Raw genomic sequence first — 6,614 nt, 5'->3', positions numbered from 1 at the left:
GATTGGTTTGGTTTTGATGGATTTTTCTAATAAAAAATTCGATCCAAACTAGTACTTTTTTGTTTTCTCCAAATACAAATCAAGATGTCCAATTTTATACTAAAAAACAAAACAAACCAAACAATTAGTTTGATTTAGATTGATTTGATTTTTCGAATTTTTGTTGTATTCCTAGAAACAACCTATTAGTCTCAACCATACCCCAAATCTTAAAATGCATTTTATTCTGAGTCATAATAACCAAGGCATTTTTTTTTTGTTGACACTATATATACATCCACAAGCCCATTTAATTATGCACAAACGAGTAAAATTTTCTCATTTTCTTTTAAAATCTTCAACGAGATTAAATTGAAGATATTTAATTATAAATCTCATCCATCAATTCAACGTAGCCCACAAGTCTTTTCGCTGGCTCCATTCCAATTTCATGACCACATCAAAAGTAATATAAATTTCTTCGGCCGCTTTAGTGAATGCACCAATCTATCAAATTGCAAAGCTAATCATTACATACATTACATACTGAGCCCATTTCTATATTACACAAATGATACCTATAACTTTTACAAATACAACACACATTATTGAGCTATATTAAAAAAAAAATTATATTCTAGTCAACAAAATATTAAATCACATAAAGTCAAATACCACACAGAATTGTGTTTCATTAGTGAAAAATACATAACCCATTGGTTAAAACAAAAACTTAAAAGTCCTATTAAGCAACAATGTTAATGTGTCAACAGTTGGGTACACAAATGAATTCACATATACTCTAAATTTCATTTAATAATGTTACGGAAAAGACAATACTGTAAGAATTGGCATGTGAAAATTGGGCCTAAACACATTGATGATATTTGAATAAATTGAAAAGTTTATGGATGAATTAAGTGGAAGAAGGGGGCATTGAGTGGTGGCTGTACCTGAACCGATGGCTGATAGCACTGTTTTAAATTCGTATTGGTATTTCATCAGGCCTGTGCAAGTACAACACAGTATTATCAATACCTGCAACAGCCTCACATAAGTTAGATTAATTAAAAATGCATCAAAACTTCAGTTATGGGGTTTTCCTGCGCTGCTACAAGACTTGAGTTGACATGTGGAAAGAAGAGACTGCCAGTGTGTATGCGCCTTAAGACCTGTTTGGAATGATTTTTCAAGATTTTCTTAAGCATTTGAAAAGCCAAACAGACCCTCACTTTAGGCCACGATGTAACCTAAAAAATACACGATGAATACAACTTAAATGGTTTGGGCCAAAGTCTAACAATGTCAAGTTGGTTCATCAACTCTTGCCATTAGCTTCACTTCATTCAACCCTAACTCAATTCAAATCTTACGTGATTGGGTGTGGGGTTATTTCGGCTAGTGTCATAATTCAAATCATTAGGTTTTTATGCCTAATTCAACTCATAAACGAGGAGGATTATGGATAAATGTAGCTGGTGGCAACGGGCAAGAAACAACTCTGTTGACCTCCTGTGCTCATCAAAAGAAAAAAAATAATTAAAAACTAGCTAATACAGCGCAAAAATAAAAGAAAATAACAGTATGGGTTAGCAAAGCTAACAATTATTATAGACCTGGTCTTTCAGTCATGAAAAATTCAAACCATAGAGCTGCTCCGAGGTGGAAACTTATTAAGAAGTCTAAAACTATCATTCATGAATGCATCTTCAGATTCTATTGTACAATATTTTATTACGAGAGATTATGCATCTAGTAGTATTTTGGATTATGCCATAGAAGATCCAATTTTTATTTTTGCTAAAACTACGGAATGGTATGACAAAAAATGCATTCCCATGCCTAAACTACTGATACAATTCTCAATTTCTCACCATTAGACGAAATATTTACCTAGAGAAGTGATAAGTCAACATATTGTTTAAGAAAAACCATATATCCCTCGCCGATAAGAGCGTAGCTCAATTGGCATAATATTCATACTATCAACCTCGAGGTTTGAGGTTCGATTACCCCACCCCACAATTTAATTACAATACCTTTGCAAAAAAGAAAAAAAATCATATATCCCTCGTCATTCCAAACACGGGAAAATCTTAATAATCACACATCATAGAAACATGAACCGACGAGAAAGTGACCTCGTTGTATTGTCTTTCCTTGATTTCTAAAAAATTGATGTTTCTCTTGTCATTAAATCTAGCCAGAGCTATGTGGAAACTGAAAATCATATATGCAGTAGGTCGGCTTATTGTTTTCTCAAGAAATAATTCTAATCAAAGTCGCTTTTACTACTCTGATGTCCTCACTACTACAAAAATGGTCCCCCCCTATGCAGCCATCAACTGTCTGTGGCACGTAACTACAAATACCTCAAGAGATTCAATAAATAAGCGACAACATAAAAGACTACAAGAAGAATTCCAATCCTGTAATATATGCAACAAACTGGGACTATAGTTTTATACATGCCAATCAAGATATCGAAAACTAAAACAAAAGAATTGGTGTATTGTTTACATGAGACTAGAACTATGACTTAAAACATGAATTTCAGGTCCGGATAAGGAGAATATGGAACAACGGAAGTAAGGGGAGTCTATATGCCAAAATTGAACCTCCATTCACCATCACTTTGACTCGCTATGTTCCTCAAGAAGATGATGGAAAAGTTGCAAATTGAAAAGGCTGGCAGCTGGCAGGTCAGATTTGTGAATAAAAACAATAAACTAAGAAATAAAGACGCACATATCTCAACCCACATGTTAATGGCACTGAGAATTCATCCGAACTTCACATTTAATCCAACAAACCAATTTGCACGTCACCAGCTTGACCAGTAATGCCAGATGAAGGTCCTTCAGGCCTTGAAAATTTTCGTCTGAAAAAAAAGTCCCATTAGGCAGGTGTTCTGAAAAGGATGGTTGGGCTCTCAAAGTCAAAAGGAAATAAATTTAAAAAATATAATCAAATACGACCAATTGACTGACTTGGCTCTTTATCCCCACCAAAATATCAATAACTTTAAAACGAAAATAAAAAAAATATGGATTATATAAATACTCAGGCAAGGATGAGATTTAATTTGAAACTAATAAATTTTGACAACCACATTAACTTCTAGTTTCCAAGTAGTAAGTAGAACATAAACTGCAATATTACGTTACTATGCAAGTTTACCAAAGACAATAATATAATAACACACACTTCACTGTTATTTCCTTGCAATGAGTGGCCAAGCCAAATTACACGTGCACCCTAAGTACCTGAACTTGCACATGTGCCATTTCATAGTTCATGTGCCATTTACTTTTTTCTTTCTAGGATTCTATGAACTGGTTTGTCTTTTAAGTTCTTTGTGTGCCATATCCCTGTAAATTTAGAAGGATAAATAAAAAATAGAGCTAAAATCAGTAACTCTTCTCTACATTTTTCGGAGTCCTTAAAGGTGACCAAAAAAAGACCAGAGTTCAAAGTGGCTTCAAATGAAACAGAAAACAAGAATGAGCTGTCAAATTTAGTGACGGGATCAAATCAATCAATCTATATCTGCCACTTATCATTTCCTTTTGTTTTTGTTTTTGTTTTTTTTTTTTTTTGGGTTTTTCAAGAAGCATCAGTTATTTAAAACGAGGAGAGATAATAAGATAGAGAGGAAGCAATGTTTCAAAAAAGTGGGAAGTTATTTAGTTTCAATTAAAGAAACAAAATAGCATGAGTGCATTAAAACAAGGGGATGAAACAACTCATAAATCCTTCAGAAGGGGGAAAATTAGAAATTACTTGGCTTGATTTAAAGGACAAAATTGTGTGTCTCTTTCAATACTTAGTAACCTAGAAAACAAATCATATTTGAAGCCCACGAGCCATCCTTAGAACTTAAGGACACAATTGTACAACATATAGAATAGATCCTATTTAAGTAAGGTCGTAAACCCATAAGCCATCCAAAAGCACTTTCCCCATCGTACATATGATCTTAAAAAAACCCATCAACAAAGGTCGCATTTGATAACAATTTTGTTTTTAGTTTTTTATTTTTTAAATTTATGCTTGTTTTCTCCCAAATTGTCCAATTATGATTTTCACCCTTATATATATATTCATTAAAAAAATTGAATTTGTAGTCCAATTTAAAACATAAAAACAAAATTTTGAAACTTTTTTAGTTTTCAACTTGACTTGGTTTTTGAAAACATTAGTAGGAAGTGGAAAATAAAACATAGAAATTTAAGAGTGGAAGTAATTGTTTATAAGCTTAATTTTCAAAGACCAAATAGCTATCAAATGGGGTCAAAAAAATTCCTAGTATTGAAAACCTCTCGTATTATAGTTTGAGGCGCACTAAAGAGCAATAAACCTCAGGAACTTAAGTGCAGGAAAATATTATGCAGCACACAATAAAAAAAGGTAAAAAATATAGTATGATGAACAATAAGATGATAAAAAGTTTAAGAAAATATTAAAAAATAAAGTAGTAAATCAAACTTGAGGCACTAAGGCGTGCACCTCACGCATGCTTCATTAAGAGAGCCTCACTTCTTTGAAGCGAGATGCCGAAGCCCTGACTAGCCAGGCGCCTCAGTGGGATTTTTAAAACACTGACTACCTCTAAAGCCATGATCTGTTCCCGCAACTTGCATATAATTATCAAAATTTAAAGTACACATCCCAGATTAAAAATCAAGTCATACCAAAATATTGACCAACATAAGTTCTCAAATTTCGACCATTGTTACTCAATCATTGAAGCCACTCTCATCTTCTCACGAACCTGATGAATGGAAGATACGTAACGTCCTTAATCACCCCCATTGTTCTCAACTGCTATATATGACAAACCCAAAATGACCTCTCAACAGAATGTTGCGAAAGAAATAAAAACATAGCTTTCAAATTAGACACCTTTTGTCAATCTCATGGGAACCTGAGTTTTAACTGATTACATCTTCAAGTCACCAACACATTATAGTTTTGCATCACCATACCCTGTGCTACACTACTACTCTCGTGACTCTCCATTTCTTAATAGTGCTTAACCTGTGAAATAGTAATAGTATCCATATGTTGAAGCGACAGATCTTTATCAGTGAAAACAATTAAAAGAAAAGGGACGCAAAGACTATGTTGCAGACACGCTCTTTGCATCAGGAAATTAGAGATAAAAGGCAGCTAAAATTAAACCCTAAAGCAGTTAAAATTTACTTAGTCTGATTAAAACATCCAAGAGATAGAATGCATGAATGCGTCTATTGGCTTTAAGAACATCTGGTATTCAAATAAGGAAAATAGAAGCGCACCGAGAAGCGCAGGGGAAACTGTAAAGAGACTAGTGTTACTTACAGTTTACAGCAGCCCAAGAGAGAATTCCAATATCCATGTGGGTGTTATCCCTAATCTCCATGACCAAATAATAAATAATAAAAATAGGTCTAATCATTCTTCACTAAAAGTAAAAAACAGTAAATTTTCTCGTAAAGAGTAAAACAAATTGCACCCTACGATGTCAGTTAGAAACGCAAAGTAATTGCACAAGAATAAAACAACTGGGTTTAAATAGGGTCCCATGAAATATTTATTTACAACGTAAATCTGGACCATCATCAGACAGTGTAATGAACAATATAAACTACAAACTAATTTTGAAAATGAACCTCTAGTATAAGCAGCATGCTATGATGGTACAATATTAAGTTCGTCTTCAGAGTTAACAATGTATCAAATAATATCTGAACTTACAATTCATGAAACTGAAGACAAACGGGGTTGGAGAGAAAAAATGCAGCCCTAATTCCACATGAGTAAGCATATAGAATTGGAAAACTATCAATTGCCAACCAAGATTCCATGTCCTCTAAGACGGGATACCCATGAAACCACAGAAAATCACAATAACATAAAATCTGAATTTCGAATAAAAAAACATTTTCGTTCATATAGCCATTAATACTTACAGCTGAATGAATATGTTCGAACAGAATTTTCACAGCCCCACAAGAAAAAGCAGGAAAAAAAAAGATGCTGCATTGATTGAAAGACCAGGTTGGATCCATCCGGGATAATAAAGACGGGCTTTCTGAAAAGGGAAGGCTGTAGTAATAACTTGTTGATTAATTGATGAAAACAGAGAAGATGAGCATATTAATGGTGAGCAAAGCTTTCATGGTGAAGTGGGAGGGCAATTTTCCCAACCATTTTCAGTCAAAGCAAACAGAGGATGGTTGAGAAAGCAGTCGCTAAAATACGGTACAGTCAACATGGAACCATGAAAAAAGTAAAGATGAACTTGAAACGCGATGAGTGAATTCCATCGATGAAATGTGGAAAGAAACTGAAATTGTGTAGCGGAGAAACTTTTGGTCCCACGAAACAATCGGAAAACGAAGGCAAAGAAGGGTATTGTACTTTTAGAAACTATTTAAGAAAATATAGTTGTTTTCAATCTATTCGTAAAAAAAAATGTTATTTTGAATAAGTCGATGGTTCAATATTCGACAAACGGATTATGAGAGAGAGCGAGAATTTGAGCGAGAGCGAGATTTTGATAGAGAGCGAGAATACCGTACAAATTTTTTCTTTTTTTTTTTCCTTTTTAATTATTACACATTCCACTTTTTTCTTTCTAATTTTTTTTT

General features: G+C 33.6%; 1 long non-coding RNA gene across 5 annotated transcripts; it reads right to left on the bottom strand.

Moving 5' to 3' along the window:
• Nucleotides 1–207: 207 nt before the first annotated feature.
• On the bottom strand, nucleotides 208–6,374 carry LOC120072740 (uncharacterized). 5 transcript variants are annotated; one of them, XR_016528253.1, is made up of 5 exons: nucleotides 5,934–6,374; nucleotides 5,323–5,377; nucleotides 4,885–5,019; nucleotides 933–4,806; nucleotides 208–486 (listed from the first exon to the last, which is right to left on the bottom strand). It is a non-coding gene; the product is annotated as an uncharacterized LOC120072740 (long non-coding RNA). The 5 variants fall into 5 exon arrangements; XR_005480577.2 differs by having other exon boundaries at nucleotides 5,323–5,372; XR_005480582.2 differs by having other exon boundaries at nucleotides 933–4,803; nucleotides 5,323–5,372.
• Between the last annotated feature and the right edge of the window lie 240 nt (nucleotides 6,375–6,614).

This window comes from Benincasa hispida, chromosome 3 (assembly GCF_027475165.1).
Source record: "Benincasa hispida cultivar pf3 chromosome 3, pf3_genome.v1.1, whole genome shotgun sequence".
In the NCBI taxonomy this organism is placed as follows: Eukaryota; Viridiplantae; Streptophyta; class Magnoliopsida; order Cucurbitales; family Cucurbitaceae; genus Benincasa; species Benincasa hispida.
Note: the sequence above shows the minus strand (reverse complement) of the source record. Positions and strands in the feature narration are given on the sequence as shown.